This window comes from Macaca fascicularis, chromosome 10 (genome assembly GCF_037993035.2).
Source record: "Macaca fascicularis isolate 582-1 chromosome 10, T2T-MFA8v1.1".
Classification (NCBI taxonomy): domain Eukaryota; kingdom Metazoa; phylum Chordata; class Mammalia; order Primates; family Cercopithecidae; genus Macaca; species Macaca fascicularis.
Genome location: NC_088384.1, coordinates 13,842,129 through 13,859,252, shown reverse-complemented (window position 1 = coordinate 13,859,252; position 17,124 = coordinate 13,842,129). Strand labels below are relative to the sequence as shown.

The 17,124-nt window shown below is 52.0% G+C and overlaps 1 non-coding gene across 1 annotated transcript; it reads left to right on the top strand.

Annotated features, from left to right (window-relative positions):
* Positions 1-9,014: 9,014 nt before the first annotated feature.
* Positions 9,015-9,122, top strand: LOC123567385 (small nucleolar RNA U13). The gene has a single exon (XR_006690299.1). It is a non-coding gene; the product is annotated as a small nucleolar RNA U13 (small nucleolar RNA).
* The last annotated feature ends 8,002 nt before the right edge of the window (positions 9,123-17,124 follow it).

Genomic DNA, 17,124 nt, shown 5'->3' with positions numbered 1-17,124 from the left:
GATTTTGTTTAGGTGAGGTTCAAGAACAGACAGAACGTTATGGTGATAGTGGTCAGAGCAGCAGGTACCTCTGAGCTGAGGGCATTGACCAGCAGTGGGCAGAAGGGAACATTCTGATTCCAGAAATGTTCTATATCATGGTCTGGGTTGTGGTCATGTGGGTACACACAGATGTAAAAATTCACCATGCCGGCTGGGCATAATCCCAGCACTTTGGGAGGCCAAAGCAGGTGAATCATCTGAACTCAGGAGGTTGAGACCAGCCTGGCCAACGTGGCGAAACCCCGTCTCCACTGAAAATACAAATAATTAGCCAGGCTTGCTGGCGCATGCCCGTAGTCCCAGCTGCTCGGGAGGCTGAGGCAGGAGAATCGCTTGAACCCAGGAGGCGGAGGTTGTAGTGAGCTGAGATCTCGCGACTGCACTCCAGCCTGGACGACACAGCAAGACTCTGTCTAAAAATAAATAAATAAATAAATTCGCCATGCCTTGCACTTACGATTTGTTCATTTTTAGTATGTGTGAATCACGTCTCAGTGGCACGGGGGGAGGGAAGAAGCCTGCTTTACAAAAGAATAAACCAGGGTTCCAGCAGGCGCCCAGATGAGCCACCTGGGAAATGACCCTGTCACCCCAGCCACAGGGAATTTGACCAAAACCACATGGTTTGGCTGCAAGTTCTGGTCAACTGCTTCAGGCAGCCAGGCGTGTGCTCTGGAAAGAAAACAAACCGGGTTCCGATGAACCTGCCAGGTCAAACCCTACCTGCTGCCTCCGGCTGGCTAGGTGAGCGTTACTGAGCCACGTCTGTCTCTCCGGGCTTTACTTCCTCATCTGATAAATGGGAACAATAACGTCTACCTCAGAGGACTGTGTAGGTGTTAAATTACCAACTTTCAGTTACCTATTGCTGTGTAGCCAATGACCACATATGTAATGGCCTAGAATACCACTTTTTAAATAGTCATTCATGGTCCTGTGGGTTGACCTGGCTCAACCTGGCACTTCTCTTCGTGTCTTTTTTTGAGACATAGTCCCGCTCTGTTGCCCAGGCTGGAGTGCAATGATGCAATCTCAGCTTACTACAATGTCCACCTCCTGGGTTCAAGTGATTCTCCTGCCTCAGCCTCCCAAGTAGCTGGGATTACAGGCGCCCGCCAAAATGCCCAGCTAATTTTTTTTTTCTTTTTTTTTTTTGACACAGAGTCTCGCTCTGTCGCCCAGGCCGGAGTGCAATGGCCAGATCTCAGCTCACTGCAAGCTCCGCCTCCCGGGTTCAAGCGATTCTCCTGCCTCAGCCTCCCGAGTAGCCGGGACTACAGGTGCCTGCCACCGTGCCCGGCTAGTTTTTTGTATTTTTTAGTAGAGACGGGGTTTCACCATGTTAGCCAGGATGGTCTCGATCTCCTGACCTCGTGATCTGCCCGTCTCGGCCTCCCAAAGTGCAGGGATTACAGGCTTGAGCCACCACGCCCGGCCAAATTATTTGTATTGTTAGTAGAAATAGGGTTTCACCATGTTGACCAGGCTGGTCTCAAACTCCTGACCTCAAGTAATCTGCCCACCTCGGCCTCCCAAAGTGCTGGGATTACAGGTGTGAGCCACCGTGCCCAGCATGGACATCTCTTTCTCCACATGGCCACTTCATGGGGCTAGCTTGGGCTCCTTACAGCATGGTGGTCTTGGGACAACCTATAGCCTGACTTCCTACATGGTGGTTGACTTCCCCCTAGAAAAGGAGTTCTGGCCAGGTGCAGTGGCTCACGACTGTAAATCCAGCACTTCAGGAGCCTGAGGCAGGAGGATCACTTGAGGCCAAGAGTTAGTTCAAGACTAGCCTGGGCAGCACAGCAAAACCTCATATCTATAAGGAATAATAATAAAAAAAAAAGCCAAGCAGCCCGGGCGCAGTGGCTCACACCTGTAATCCCAGCACTTTGGGAGGCCGAGGTGGGAGGATCGCCTGAAGTCAGGAGTTCGAGACCAGCCTGACCAACATGGAGAAACCCCATCTCTACTAAAAATACAAAATTAGCTGGGCGTGGTGATGCATGCCTGTAATCCCAGCTACTCAGGAGGCTGAGGCAGGAGATCGCTTGAACCTGGGAGGTGGAAGTTGCAGTGAGCTGAGATTGCACCACTGCACTCCAGCCTGGGTGACAGAGTGAGACTCCTCAAAAAAAAAAAAAAAAAAAAGCCAGGCATGGTGGTGCACGTGCCTGGAGTCCCAGCTACTTGGGAGGCTGAGGCAGGATGATTGCTTGAGCCCACGAGTTGGAGGTTGCAGTGAACTGTGATCGCTGCCACCTCACTCCAGCCTGAGCAACAGAGTGAGACCCGTCTCTAAAAAAATAAAAACAATAAAAAGTAAAGGGAGCCTCAAGAGCCCCAAGTGGAACCTACAAACTTCTTATGAGTTAGACTTGGAGGTCCTGCAGCACCCCTTCCATCACTTTAGTCAAAAATGCGTCACAGAGCCAGCCCCGCTCCAATGGGAGGGGCGGCAGCAGCCCTGAGGGCCAGAGGGTAGTTCACTGGCAGCCATCTTTCTCCTCTGTTCCAGCGTCAGCTACGCCCCAGCTCCTCTTTAGTCCCCTTTGTGGAATTCTCATTTTCTTCCCAGCCCTCTGATGTGCTTTCCCGGAGTCTATCCTCAGCAATCGTCTGTCCTCCCGTGAAGACTTATGTATTTATTTACTTACTTAGAGACAGAGTCTCACTCTGTCGCCCAGGCTGGAATCCAATGGCGCAATCTCAGCTCACTGCAACATCCTCCTCCCGGGTTCAAGGGATTCTCCTGTCTCAGCCTCCTGGGTAGCTGGGTCTATAGGTGCCCGTCACCACACCTGGCTAATTTTTGTATTTTCAGTAGAGACAGGGTTTTACCATGTTAGCCAGGCTGGTCTCGAACTCCTGACCTCAAGTGATCCCCCAGCCTCGGCCTCCCAACGTGCTGGTATTACCAGTGTGAGCCACCGTGCCCAGCCTCTTGTGAAAACGTGATCTCTCATCTTTGGCTTTTGGTACTGTCTGTGCTAACCATCCACATCTGTCTCTGTCTCCGGCCCAGACCTTTTCCATGAACTCCTAAGACCTGGTCAGCCTCAGTCTCAAGGCTGCCATCAAGGCCCTGCCCTCCCTGCAACCCGTTCCTGTTCAGTGTGTTCTGCCTCATGAGTCAGCCTCTGGAGCAGGCTCCTGGGGATGCAGCATGGAATCAAGCATTCTCCCTTCAGGAGGGAGGTGAAATTGGAATCAGGTGATTAATTACAAGAAGCCACAGTCAGCACAGAGGGTGTAGCAGACCCAGCCTGGGAGGTCAGGGGAGGCTTCTTGGAAGAGAAGACGCTGGAACTGAGCAGGATTGAGCTAGGCTGAGAAGGGGAGAGAGTGCCAGGTCCAGTGAGCGTCAGAAGCTCAGTAGAGTTCAAAGGCTCTGAAATGGCTGCAGCTTGGTGTGCGTAGAGGGATCCGAGATGAGGCTGCGGGGACAGGCTGGAGCTGGAATCTGATTTTGCAGGGACAGTGGGGGTCACGTGTCCAAGCCCTAGCTTTGTGCTTAACTCAGTGGGAAGCTATTGGGGGGTTTTAGGTGAGCAGTGCCCTGGCTCAGGACGGCGATCTTGGCCATCCTCAGCACGTGGGGGCTATGGAAGGCCCTGAGTTGACCTAGGGTTTGGTGCAATGGGAGAGAAGAGGATGGAACCCCGAGGAAGGACAGAAGCCTGTAAAGTAACTGAGAGGTTCCCAGTGGCCCGAGAGAGCGAATGTTTCAGACGATGGAGCAGGAAGGGCTCAGGCTCTGGTGTCAGATGGCCCTCTGTCCGTCCCCCTGCTCCCAGCTCTGCAACCCGGGGCAAGTTACATGACCTCTCTGTGCCTCCGTTTCCTCATCTGTAAAGCGGGAATAGTAGTACCTCCCTCCCAGAAGTATTATGAAAATGAGAAATGAGCTCATGCGTGTGAAGTGCTGAGAGGGTGCCTGGGACTGAGGTAAGTGCAAGGCACATGTGAGCTGTTAAGACTATTGTGATGTGCTGCTGTTCTGCTGTTGTAAAGAGTAGATGAAAAGGTGCATGTCGCCGGGTGCGGTGCTTCACACCTGTAATCCCAGCACTTTGGGAGGCTGAGGCAGGTGGATCACCTGAGGCCAGGAGTTTAAGACCAGCCTGGCCAACATGGTGAAACCCGGTCTCTACTAAAAACGCAAAACTTAGCCAGGCATGGTGGCGCATGCCTGTGATCCCAGCAACTTGGGAGGCTGAGGCAGGAGAATCCCTTGAACCCAGGAGGCGGAGGTTGCAGTGAGCCGAGATTGCGCCACTGCACTCCAGCCTGGGTGACACAGTGAAACTGTCTCAAAAAAAAAAAAAAAAGGTGCATGTCAAAAATGTGGCACAGGGCCGGAATAAGGGAGCTGCTTTATTTTTATTTTATTTATTTATTTATTTTTGAGACGGAGTCTCACTCTGTCGCAAGGCTGGAGTGCAGTGGTGCAATCTCGGCTCACTGCAACCTCTGCCACCCGGGTTCAAGCAATTCTCTTTCCTCAGCCTCCCGAGTAGCTGGGATTACAAGCATGCACCACTATGCCTGGCTAATTCTTGTATTTTTAGTAGAGATGGAGTTTCATCATGTTGGCCAGGATGGTCTCGATCTCCTGACCTCGTGATCCGCCTGCCTTGAACTTCCAAAGTGCTGGGATTACAGGCATGCACCACCACGCCTGGCTAATTTTTGTATTTTTAGTAGAGATGGAGTTTCACCATGTTGGCCAGGATGGTCTCGATCTCCTGACCTCGTAATCCGCCTGCCTTGGACTCCCAAAGTGCTGGGATGACAGGTGTGAGCCACGGCGCCCGGTCTGGAGCTGCTTTAGTATTCGTTGGATGTTGCTGCCCCCACAGTCCTCAGGAGATCTGGCTCCACTTGGCCAAGCCCCAGTTCCATGGCCTGTGAGAATCGTGACCCCTCCCTCCTAGGTTGGTAGGTGCCCACACGTCACTTTTCAGGGCTTCCTTTCTCTTGGGGTTGGGGAGGATGTGCTGCCAGGCACAAAGCCAGGCCCTCTGGTGGTTCCACAGTAGATCCACTGGCAGAATTGTGCTATGAAACAGCTCTCAACATCTTGCCCCAGCACCACCCAGGACCCCAGCAGGTCAGGGGCACTGGGCAGTCCAGGAGGGTTTGACGTGGCCACTGGGTTCTGCCTGACTTCCCCTACCCCCACCAAGCCCTGGCCGGTCCCCCTTCCCTCTCTTGGCTGCTGCTGCTCCTGGGCCCCATGCCCCTGCCCTGCTTGCCTCGTCCCTGGTTCCCAGACGGGTTTTCCCTCATGTCCAATCCGCACACCTGCAGCAGGGGCTTTCTAAAACTGGGAGCGGCCATGTTGCTCCCCTCTGTGAATCTCTGCCCTGACTCCCTGTTCCCTGAGGATGGAGTTCTGGCACACAAGCCCCTCTGTCTGCCGTGGTCTCCTTTCTCTACCCCTTTGGGTCCCCTAGGCTCCAGGCTTCCCCTGCATGACGGAGCAGTAGCGCACTCTTCCATCCTCACTGCTGTCCCCCCGCATGCACTTTCCACTCCCACCCCCTCCCCTGGCAGACCCCCTAAGACTCAGGACTCAGATCAGTCATCATTTGCCACCTCCAGGAAGCCCTCCCAGATCCCCTAGATGAGGCTGGAAGCCTGCTCTGGATCCCCCAGTACTTGGAACTTGACATGTTTTTTCCTTGTGGTTCCCCCAGACTGTGAGTCCCCTGAGGCCAGGGACCAGCTGTGAATCACTTCTGTGTCCCCAGTGCCCAGTACAGAGCACTGGTGTCTGTCTCCGAGGGATGTTTGTTGATTGACTGACTGACTGACTGGAAGTGAATGACCACTGAGTCAGGCACCCTCGAGGCAGGAAACAGCCACAGCCTCAGCTCTACACCAAATGGCAAGGGACTGGATGTCCCCATAAACCCACTGGGAAGCCCTGCAGCCATCCTGAAAGGCTGGAGGCTAATGGCAGTTCCCGGTCCACGAAAGGGTCAGGATTTAACTGTGAGTCACCCCTGTCATCCCAGCGTCCCACAGTACTTTACAAGGGGACTTGACTTTGATGGAGCTTCCGCCACGAGCACACATTATGGAAGGCAAACCTTTTAATGCCCACAACAACCCCTTGAAGTACTTCTTGCTCTCCCCTTGTTATAGGAGGAAACTGAGGCTCAGAGAAGGACATGACTTACCCAAGGGCAATAATTTAGTGACTCACATCCCAGCAGGTCTGACTCTAGAGCCCAAATCCCCTCCCTACCCAGGCTGCCTCCCTAACAGTCATGATACCTTTTTTTTTGCTGAGCACTTACTGTGGGCTGGACCCTGGAACAAGCATTTCACTCACAAGCTCCTTTAATTCCCAGAACAGCCTGATGAGGGAGGTGGTACAGTTGTCCCCGGTAGGGGGCCGGGACTCAGCAGCACAATGAGGTGACGTCCAGGTCAGTTGGTCTCACAGCCCAGGTGGCCCCCTGAGCTGACCCAGGTCTTCTCATTGGAGACTGCCTGGGGACCGGGTGCCTTGGGTCCCCCTGCTTGGGGGTAGGGTAGGCATGGGGGGAGGTCTGGGTGTACCTTGGTGAGGCTGACTTGAATGAGCCCCATGTGGAGGCCACGTGAGGAGGCCTCAATATGGAGCCACCCCCACACTGCTGCCTCAGTTTCCCTAGTAAAGCAGGGCAACAGTTTATTCTTAAATGGCCCAGAAAGGCTAGATCCCCCTGCAAAGGGCAGGAGGGGTTTCGGGGTGCCTGTGTGCTTGGCTGGCCCTTGCCCTGTCACCACCCCACAGCTCCAGCTTCATTGCCTGCGTCCCGGGGGCTGCCAACCACGCTTTCTTTCCAGAGCCCCTGAGCTCTTGTACAGGCTGCTCCCTGCCCGGAACTCCCAGGCCAGCCCCTCCCTAGCTCTGGCCATCCTGGCCCCAGTCGGTCTCCCGCTCTGTTAGCTCCTTGCGGCTTCTCAAGGCCAGGACTCAACCAGGCCGGAGGAAGGGGAGGAGCCTGCGTCTTCAAGTTGGTCACCTGGCTTGGCCATCCACTGGCCCTGGGACTCCGACTGTGGCATCTCCAGAGCCATATCCCAGCTGCTCCCGTGTGGTTGTGTCCTCTCTCAGGGCGGGGCAGCTGACTGCACTGGCCAAGTGTGTGTGAAAGGTGACAGATGGTGGACCTGCCCTCTGGACTCAGCAGCGTGACATGGATACACTGATGCGGGGGGTTGGGAGGCGCTACAGAGAGAACTTCACAGGGACCTGGCTGGCCCTGACCCTCTGGACTCCAGCAGATTCTCACGATCTCCTGAGGAAGACAGGTTTATAGGTGTCCCTGGCTCCACGCCCAGGGTGTCCCCACAACCCAACTCCAATCTCACGCAGTCTCTCCCCTCTTCACTCATTCAGTTGCTGAAAGTCTGTGTCATCCACTAGCTGTGACCTCAACTGTGGCATCTCCAGAACCACATTCCAGCTGCCCCCATGTGGCTGTGTCCTCACTCAAGAGCAGAGCAGCTGGCTGCACTGGCCAAGTGGGTCTGAAAGTCGACAGGAACATTCATTCCAGCATTAGAAGAAGGAAGTGGGCCAGGCGCCGTGGCTCATACCTATAATCCCAGCACTTTGGGAGGCCGAGACAAGGGAATCACCTGATGTCAGGAGTTTGAGACGAGCCTGGCCAGCATGGTGAAACCCCATCTCTACTAAAAATACAGAAATTAGCCAGGCGTGGTGGCAAGTAGCGCCTGTAATCCCAGCTACTCGGGAGGCTGAGGCACAAAAATCACTTGAACCTGGAAAGCGGAGGTTGCAGTGAGCCTAGGTCATGCCATTGAACTCCAGCCTGGGTGACGAGAGCAAAACTCTATATCAAAAAAAAAGAAAGAAAGAAAGAAAATGTGTCCTGTACAGATTTGCATCTGTGTTTATTCATGCTTAAACCTCTCCAGAAGGATTTGCACACATATGTTTGTGCTCACACACATCCAGGGTGAGGGAACCCAGTGTGAAGGGGCCCTGGACACACAAGACCCTGGGAACGGTGGTTCCCTCCTTGGGGAGGGAGCCAGAAGGCCAGGGGACAGGGGTGGTAGAACACATTTCCGTGTTAAATGCTATCATATGTTCTGCACTATTTCTCACGTGCATGTGATATCTATTCCAAAATAAAGTTTTAAAAAATAATAGTCCTGAATGGGGCATGGTATGGGAGTGGCAGGGCTGGCACCAAACTCAGGGCTCACTGTCCGGCTCTGCCATGCACCTGCTTCAATCAATGATCCTCCCTGGAAATTCACTTCCTCACCTGAGATGAGATGAAGAAATGAGATTAAGTGAGGCCCTGAGCGTGGCCAGGCCCACTGAGTCCTAGTAGCAGCTGTTATTCCTGTTAATATCCTGGTCAAGCCTGTTCCAGGCACCTGAGTGACACAGACATGAAGGGACACACCCTGTCCCTGCGCTCACCCTGCAAGGGCAAGGGGAGAGACAGCAACGCCAGGGAGAGCTGATGCAACTGACTCAGCCAGAGGAGCCAGGGAAGGCTGCACAGCACAGGTGACGCCTGCACTCAATCTTCAAAGATAAATAGGCATAATCAGGGGACCAAAAGAGAGAGGGTGCTCCAGGCTGGGGAAGCAGAGCCTGCCAAGACTCTGTAAAAAAAATGCTGGGCACACCCACGTCCACACCACGTAAACAGAGCAGTAGATGCTCTCATGAACACCTGCGCTCACAGCTGCTCCTTCTATACACTGCTGCTTACATACACAGCCCATGCGCATGCCTGTCTGGGCCCCCCACGTGCACAGCAGACAGCCTGCCGGCTACCTGTGTGACCCACTTATGTCTCTCAACCTCTCTGGGCCTCAGTTCACTCACCTCTTACGTGGAGAAAATGACAGGGACATGGTGAGGGTTATATGAGACAGTACCTGTGGAGTACCAAGGGCAATGTTCAGTCAGTGTTTGCTGTATGATCCTTTTGTAGTTCATAAGCGTGATGACTGGGCTTTCATGCTCATGCATGAGATGGGCCTCCCTTCAGTCTTGTTACAGGCCGGCTCTGTGGCTCATGCCTGTAATCCCCGCACTTTGGGAGTCCAAGGTGGGAGGACTGCTTGAGGCCAGGAGTTCAAGACCGGCCTGGGGAACATAGTGAAATCTCATCTGTAGAAGAGGTTTTTTGTTTGTTTTTAATTAGCTGGGCACGGTGGTGCAGCTGTGGTCTCAGCTACTGGAAAGGCTGAGGTGAGGCCAGTTGCGGTGGCTCACACCTATAATCCCAGCACTTTGGGAGGCTGAGGCGGGCGGATCAGGAGGTCAGGAGATCAAGACCATCCTGGCTAACACAGTGAAACCCTGTCTCTACTAAAATAGAAAAAAATTAGCTGGGTGTGGTGGTGGCGCCTGTAGCTACTCGGGACACTGAGGCAGGAGAATGGCGTGAACCTGGGAGGCGGAGCTTGCAGTGAGCCAAGATCGGGCCACTGCACTCCAGCCTGGGTGAGAGCGAGACTCTGTCTAAAAAAAAAAAGGAGTCCGCTCAAAAATAAATAAATAAATAAATAAATAAATAAATAAAGTGTAGCTGGGCATGGTGGCTCAGGCTGTAATCCCAGCACTTTGGGAGGGCAAGGCAGGTGGATCACCTGAGGTCAGGAGTTCGAGACCAGCCTGGCTAACATGGTGAAACCCCGTCTCTACCAAAAATACGAAAGAATGTAGCCAGGCTTGGTGGCAGGTGCCTGTAATCCCAGCTACTCAGAAGACTGAGGCCGGAGAATCACTTGAATCCAGGAGACAGAGGTTGCAGTGAACCGAGATTGAGCCATCGCACTCCAGCCTGGGCAACAGAGTGAGACTCCATCTCAAAAACAAACAAAAAGATATAAGAAATCCACTTAAAAAAAAAAATTGTAACTGGGCTCCGTGGCCCACACCTGTAATCCCAGCACTTTGGGAGACTGAGGCCAGTGGATCACGTGGGGTCAGGAGTTCAAGACCAGCCTGAACAACATGGGGAAACCTTGTCTCTATTGAAAATACAAAAATTAGCCGAGCGTGGTGGTGCATGCCTGTAATCCCAGCTACTCAGGAGACTGAGGCAGAATGGCTACATTATGGCTCAGCCTAGGGCCCTTCCCTTCAGACCTTTTCTGGGTAATTTAAATAGACACCTTTCTTGTTTGTTTAAGCTACTGGTATTGTCACTCACAGCCAATCACATCCTAATTCACTTACTGATGACCACTTTTGGCCAGAACTTGGGCTGAGTTTTGGGAACAAAGGCAAATCAGACACGAGCCCCATCTGCCCATCCATGTGAAACAGAGCCCACAGGGGAGACCAAAGACCGAACAGATAATCTCAAGATGCATCTATTTTCTTTATTTCTTTTTTTGTTTTGGTTTTTGAGAGACAGGGTCTTGCTTTATTGTCCAGGCTAGAGTGCAGCGGTGTGAACATGTCTCACCGCAGCCTCGATCTCCCAAGCTCAACCAATCCTCCCACCTCAGTCTTTCTTTTTTTCCTTTTTTCTCTTTTTTCTCTTTTTCTTTTCTTTTCTTTTTTTTTTTTTTTTTTGAGACAGAGTCTTGCTCTGTCGCCCAGGCTACAATGCAGTGATGCGACCTCCTCCACCTGCCGGGTTCAAGCGATTTTCCTGCCTCAGTCTCCTGAGTAACTGGGATTACTGGCATGCGCCACCATACCCAGCAAATTTTTGTATTTTTAGTAGAGATGGGATTTTACCATGTTGGCCAGGCTGATCTCAAACTCTTGACCTCAAATGAGCTGCCCACCTCGGCTTACCAAAGTGCTGGGATTACAGGTGTGAGCCAAAAAAGACCTCAGTCTTTTTTGTTGCTGTTGCTGTTGAGATGGAGTCTCACACTGTTCCCTGGGCTGGAGTGCAGTGGTGCGATCTTGGCTCACTGCAACCTCCGCCTCCTGGGTTCAAGTGATTCTCCTGCCTCAGCTTCCCGAGTAGCTGGGATTACAGGTGACCACCACCACGCACAGCTGATTTTTTGTATTTTTAGTAGAGGTGGGGTTTCACCATGTTGGCCAGGCTGGTCTTGAACTCCTGACCTTGTGATTTGCCACCCTGAGGTCGGGAGTTTGAGACCAGCCTGATGACATGGAGAAACCTGTCTGTACTAAAAATACAAAATTAGCCGGGTGTAGTGACTCGTGCCTGTAATCCCAGCTACTCGGGAGGCTGAAGCAGGCACATGTCCCAAAGTCAAGAAAACAGGTAATGTTGACGTTGGGTGTCACTGCTTTTTGAAAAAGCAAACAATCTTCCCCCACACCCTCTGTGTGCCCCAGGGCTTTCCTGGGCACTCAGTCGGTGGGCCTCCACTGAGACGCAGGAGCAGGGCCTCGGGTGTGGGATGGGGACCTCGGGGACTCTCCTGGGAGACTCTCACCTGCTGGGGCTTCCATGACCTCCCTGGCTGTGGTTGCCCGTGGCTGGAGGACACAAACCAAGAGTATTAGGAAGATGGGAGGGCAGGTCCAGAGAGGGAACAGACCCAGAACAGTGTAAGATCATAGGCAGAGCAGGGGGTGGGACTCCAGCTGCTTGTCACAACTCCGGCGTGAGTGCCAGGCTCTGGCACCCGCATCTGGGTTTGGTCTCATACTGGATCTGATGTGGGAAAGGGGGTCAAGCAGAAGAGATTGGCTAAAGGATCTGAGTGGGGTGAGAAGTAGTGAGACGGGTGGCAGAACTCAACTCCAGACCAGACTGAAGACCAGCTGAAACACGGAAGAGGCACAAAGCACCTCTCCATAAGACACACCCACCAGCACCATGACAGTTTACCATTGCTATGGCACCGCCCGGAAGTGACTGTGCCTTTCTAGGGCAATAACTTGGAAATCAACCTTTTTCTAGAAATTTCAGAGTAACCTGCCCCCTTAAATTACATGTAACTAAAAGTAGGCATAGACTGAGCATGGTGGCTCATGCCTATAATCCCAGCACTTTGGGAGGCTGAGGTGGGCGGATGGCTTGAGGTCAAGAGTTCGAAACCAGCCTCACCAACATGATGTAGGGTCGTTTCTACTAAAAATAGCCTGGCGTGATGACACGTGGCTGTAGTCACAGCTACTTGGGAGGCTGAGGCAGAAGGATCACTAGAACCTGGGAGGTGGAGGTTGCAGTGAGCTGAGATGGTACCACTGGGCAACAGAGTGAGACTTCATGAGTAGGGCAGGTGGTGTGTGGCATGAGCCCACCAGGGGGAAGGCCTGCAAAAGGTCTCAGCCTGGAAGTGCTGGGGGAATAGAGCTCTAAGGCCAGGGGAGTGCAAGAGCAGATTTGAGTGGTTTCCAGGAGCAGAGTGGGGGCAGCCTCAACAAACTGCCACAGCCCTGCCTCCCCTGCTCAGGCGTGCACCTGAGAAAGGGCCTTGCCACAACTCACTTGGCCTTGAACACTTTTCCTCCAACTTACCCTGAAAATGTTCAGGCCTACAGATGAGCTGCAAGAATGGCACCATAAATATCCCATATATTCTTCGCTCAGGTCCACCAATTGTTAACATTCTGCCGCCGTTACTTTCTCTCATATGCTCTCTGTTGACAGTGATGCCTGCATATGTTCTGATCTAGAAATCTACATCGATGTCTAAACCCGTACGTTTTGCTGAATGATTTGAGTTTCAGACACCAGGACCCTCACTCTTGATTCTTCGGTGGACATCTGTCGAGTAAAAGGACATTGGTCTGCATGCCCATAATCCAGTGCACACACTCTGGAAATGGAACCTAGGATACAGCACCATCTACTATGCGATCCATATTCAAAGTTCCTCAGTGGTTCCTGTGAGGTCGTTGGAGACCCTTGCTCTCTCTCTTTTTTTTTTTTTTTTTTTTTTTTAGACAGAGTGTTGTTCTGTTGCCCAGGGTGGAGTGCAGTAGTGGCAAGATCTCTCGGCTCACTGCAACCTCCACCTCCCGGGTTCAAGTGATCCTCCTGCCTCAGCCTCCCAAGTAGCTGGGATTACAGGCGTCTGCCACCACACCTGGCTAATTTTTGTAGTTTTGGTAAAGACGGGGTTTCACCATGTTGGCCAGGATAGTCTCGCTCTCTTGACCTCGTGATCCACCCGCCTCGGCCTCCCAAAGTGCTGAGATTACAGGCATGAACCACCGTGCCTGGAATATTTTGAATTTTCATCACATGTATGTTTCTAATATTATGAAGGTTCTTTCTTTATTACAAAAGTAATACACGCTTATCAGGCCAGGCATGGTGACTCACGCCTATAATCCCAGCACTCTGGGAGGCCTGAGCAGGTGGATCACTTGAGTTCCGGAGTTCAAGAGAAACCCCAAACTCTGAGAAACTCTGTCTCTACTAAAATTACAAAAATTAGCCAGGTGTGGTGGTGGGCACCTGTAATCCCAACTACTTGAGAGGCTGAGACAGGAGGATTGCTTGAACATGGGAACTTAAGGTTGCAGTGGGCTGAGATCGCGCAATTGGCAACATGGTGAAACTCCTGTCTCTACTAAAAATACAAAAAATTAGCCAGGCGTGGTGGCGCATGCCTGTAAGTCCTAACTATTCGGCAGGCTAAGGTGTGAGAATCTCCTGAGCCTGGGAGGCCAGACTGGGCAACTAGAGTGAGAGAGACCCTGTCTTCAAAAAAAAAAAAAAGTAATACACGTGGCCGAGCGCGGTGGCTCACGCCTGTAACCCCAACACTTTGGGAGGCCACGGCTGGCAGATCACTTGAGGTCAGGAGTTCAAGAGCAGCCTGGCCAACATGGTGAAAACCTGTCTCTACTAAAAATACAAAAACTGGCAGGGCATGGTGGCAGGGGCCTGTAATCCCAGCTACTTGGGAAGCTGAGGCTGGAGAATCACTTGAACTGGGAGGCAGAGATCACAGTGAGCCGAGATCGTGCCACTGCACTCCAGCCTGGGCGACAAAGCGAGATGCAGTCTCAAAAAAAAAACAAAAAACCACGCTTCTTGTTTATAAACTAAAACAGTATAGACCTGTATAAACTAAAAAATAACAGCGCACTGTCACCCAAATCCATTTCTCAGAGAAAACATTACTATTAACATGGAGTGTTCACACATGTACATGTACTCATGGGCCACTTAACCAGCTTGGAGAACAACCCTAGCCACAGTGCTGCGGCTGCTTTTTTAACCAATCTCTCCTGCATCCTCATGTATTTATTGTTAAGAAGCCCAGCATCTCCCTCTTGAGGTCTCTTCCAGAATAGTCTGAGAATCCCAGGGGCTCACTCTGTCCAAAGGAGGCCAATCCTACTCTGCAAAGCCTAGTGGTGCACTGCGTGGGCTCCAGGGTTACAGTCCTCTCAGTTCATTCCACGAGCTCAGCTCCCTGAAAGGAAAATGATGCCAAGCCAGGCGCAATGGCTCACACCTATAATCTTAGCACTTTGGGAGGCTGAGGGAGGTGGATCGCTTGAGGTCAGAAGTTCGAGACCAGCCTGGCCAATATGGTGAAACCCCATCTCTACTAAAAATACAAAACTTAGGCCAGGTGCAGTGGCTCACACCTGTAATCCCAGCACTTTGGGAGGCCGAGGTGAGCAGATCACCTGAGGTCGGGAGTTTGAAACCAGCCTGACCAACGTGGTGAAACCCCGCCTCTCCTAAAAATACAAAATTAGCCAGGCGTAGTGGTGCATGCCTGTAATCCCAGCTACTCAGGAGGCTGAGGCAGGAGAATTGCTTGAACCTGGGGGGCAGAGGTTGCAGTGAGCCGAGATCGCGCTATTGCACTCCAGCCTGGGCAACAAGCGCTTAACGCCATCTCAAAAAAAAAAAAAAAAAAAAAAAAAAAATTAGCCGAGCATGGCGGCACGTGCCTGTAATCATGGCTACTTGGAGGCTGAGGCAAGAGAATCACTTGAACCTGGGAGGAGGAGGTTGCAGTGAGCCGAGATCGAGATTACGCCACTGCACTCCAGCCTGGATGACAGACCCAGACTCTACCTCAAAAAAAAAAAACAAGAGGCCGGGCGCGGTGGCTCAAGCCTGTAATCCCAGTACTTTGGGAGGCCGAGACGGGCGGATCACGAGGTCAGGAGATCGAGACCATCCTGGCTAACCCGGTGAAACCCCGTCTCTACTAAAATACAAAAAACTAGCCGGGCGAGGTGGCGGGCGCCTGTAGTCCCAGCTACTTGGGAGGCTGAGGCAGGAGAATGGCGTAAACCCGGGAGGCGGAGCTTGCAGTGAGCTGAGATCCGGCCACTGCACTCCAGCCCGGGCGACAGAGCGAGACTCCATCTCAAAAAAAAAAAAAAAAGAAAAAAGAAAAGAAAATAAAGAAAAAGAAAATGACACCAGAGTGGGCAGGTTCAGCAGGACTTTCAGCCTAAACCACACATGGCACCTGTGTCCCTCACCAATGCCTGGCCTCTGGCACTGAGCTTGGGTCACTTGTCCACATCCACTTCCCATGGAGTGAGTTATTTCCTTTGAGGCATGAGTGTCCTCTCTGCCAGCTGGACAGGACTGTCCTGGGAGGTCAGATGGCAACTAATCCTACCAGGAGAGAGGAACTGGGGCCCAATCTCATTCCTCCTGGTGGTCCCCAGGCTGGCCACAAATTTCCCCACTTCTTCCCAGGGTAAGAGAAAGGCAGTTTTGGCCGGGCGCGGTGGCTCAAGCCTGTAATCCCAGCACTTTGGGAGGCCGAGACGGGTGGATCATGAGGTCAGGAGATCGAGACCATCCTGGCTAGCACGGTGAAACCCTGTCTCTACTAAAAAATACAAAAAACTAGCCGGGCGAAGTGGCGGGTGCCTGTAGTCCCAGCTACTCGGGAGGCTGAGGCAGGAGAATGGCGTGAACCCGAGAGGAGGAGCTTGCAGTGAGCTGAGATCCGGCCACTGCACTCCAGCCTGGGGGACAGAGCAAGACTCCGTCTCAAAAAAAAAAAAAAAAAAAAGAGAGAAAGGCAGTTTTGAGAGTTGATTAAGAGCATGGACTTGCCTATAATCCCAGAACTTTGGGAGGCCAAGGTGGGAGGACCACTTGAGGCCAGGAGTTCGAGACCAGCCTACGCAATATAGTGAGGCCCCATCTCTACAGAAATTTAAAAAATTAGCTGACCATGGTGATGCGCACCTGTGGCCCCAGCTACTCGGGAGGCTGAGGCAGGAGGATCACTTGAGCCCAGGAGTTCAAGGTTGCAGTGAGCCATGATTTGTGTTTCAGCCTTGGCGACAGAGTGACACCCTGTGTCAAAAACAAATAAACAACAACAACAACAACCACCAAAATCCAGGCGCAGTGGTTCACACTTGTAATCCCAGAACTTTGGGAGGTAGAGGCTGGTGGATCACCTGAGGTCAGGAGTTCAAGACCAGCCTGGCCAATATGGTGAAACCCCATCTCTACTAAAAATAGAAAAATTAGCCAGGCGTGGTGGTGGACACCTGTAATCCCAGCTACTTGGGAGGCTGAGACAGGAGGATCACTTGAACATGGGAAGTGGAGGTTGCAGTGGGCTGAGACCATGCCATTGCACTCCAGCCTGGGCAATGAGAGCAAAACTCCATCTCCAAAAAAAAAAAAAAAAAAAAAGAGCATGGAATTAGACTGCTTCAGGTAAGTTCCTTCCCCACCTGTCAAATGAAGTAATAACAACAGCAAAAGACCAAATGTGGTAACACCTATGGATAGATCACTTAGCACAGTGTGGGCAGATAGTAACTGCTCGATAAACGGGAACTACTAATATATATCTGTATGTAGTTCTCTAATATCCCTATTTTATAAAAATGAGGTCCCCTCATATTTTTCTTAGCTTCCTTTTGTCAATTAATATATCATAGACATTTTCCAGGTCTGCACATGCAGCCTCCTTTCCTATGTGAGAGCCTCATGGCCTTCCAAAGGACGCTGTCCATGCAGGAGGCTAAACTATGTCTGTGGGGTCAAAACCCTCAGTCTGTGCCATGGTGATATCTTCTGTTGCTTTAAAACTTGGAAATGGCTCATACCTGTAATCCCAACACTTTGGGAGGCCAAGGTAGGAGGATTGCTTGAGCCCAAGAGTTTGAGACAAAGCTGGGCGACA